Genomic DNA, 1,148 nt, shown 5'->3' with positions numbered 1-1,148 from the left:
CATCGCATACATGATTTTCAAAAGAAAAAACAAATATAATTAGAGATTTTATAAAATATTTTACACTGTAAATATATCAAAATTAAACTCATACATATTTATTTCGGCGATAATATAAGTAATTACATATACATGCGTTTTTGTAACTAAGTCTAACCAAATTGGCACAAACTCAAAAAAAATGCATGCAGATCTCACTATTTCTCCTTTACTATTTATGTAGCACAAAAATTTTTTGTTGGAGAGCACAAAAACTTATTGATATAGAAAAAAATTTTACACGTGGCACAAAAATGTTTGCACATAGCATACAAACTTATTTATATAGTATAAAAATTTTTGCACATAGCACCTAAATTTTTATGAATGTATTTTGTTAGTTGGCTGAGTCATTATTCTGCATATATGGTCCTTCAAAAATTTTTTGTACTGTGCACTAAAATTTTTTTGCCATGACTAATATATCTGTGTTACATACCAAAATTTATGTGCCGTACATATTTTGTTAGTTTGGTGTCAATATTTTAGGATGTGGTTCTTCAAAAATTTTTATGCTAGACATCAAATTTTTTGTGCTATGCATCAAAATTTCAGTGTTGACATCAAAATTTATGTACTCTAGTTTTTTGAACATATATATGAGAAGAAGAAGATGATGAAGAAGATGGCGACAACGACGATGGTGATAATGAAGGAGAATGAGGAGGAAAAAGAAAGAGGAGAAGAAATTAAACAAGAGAAGAATTGAAGACAATAACAAGTTGCTGAAGAAGAAGCAAGAAGAAGAAGAAGTCGTTGAAGAAGCGTGTGTGAATACCAAGAGAACTTAGTTGGACTTAATTCAAAAAAGACTTGGTCATCTAGCTTTATTGAATTAATAAAGAGGAAATTATCAATTATGCCCCCAATTTTTAGAAGACTAACAATAATACCCTCAACTTTTGTTAATAAAAATTATACCCTCCAAATATTTAAAAATACTACAAATCTGCTCAACGGTAAAAAAAACCCTTCTTCAATAAATAGAGCTTGGTAATGTGGCAAATAAAAATCTAACATGGGATCCGTTTAGGGTTACAATCCCATTTCAGTCCAATATTCCAAATTCATGAAACCATAATTACCCAATTTAAATTAAATGACCAAAT

Source organism: Arachis ipaensis, chromosome B10 (assembly GCF_000816755.2).
Source record: "Arachis ipaensis cultivar K30076 chromosome B10, Araip1.1, whole genome shotgun sequence".
Lineage (NCBI taxonomy): Eukaryota > Viridiplantae > Streptophyta > Magnoliopsida > Fabales > Fabaceae > Arachis > Arachis ipaensis.
Note: the sequence above shows the minus strand (reverse complement) of the source record.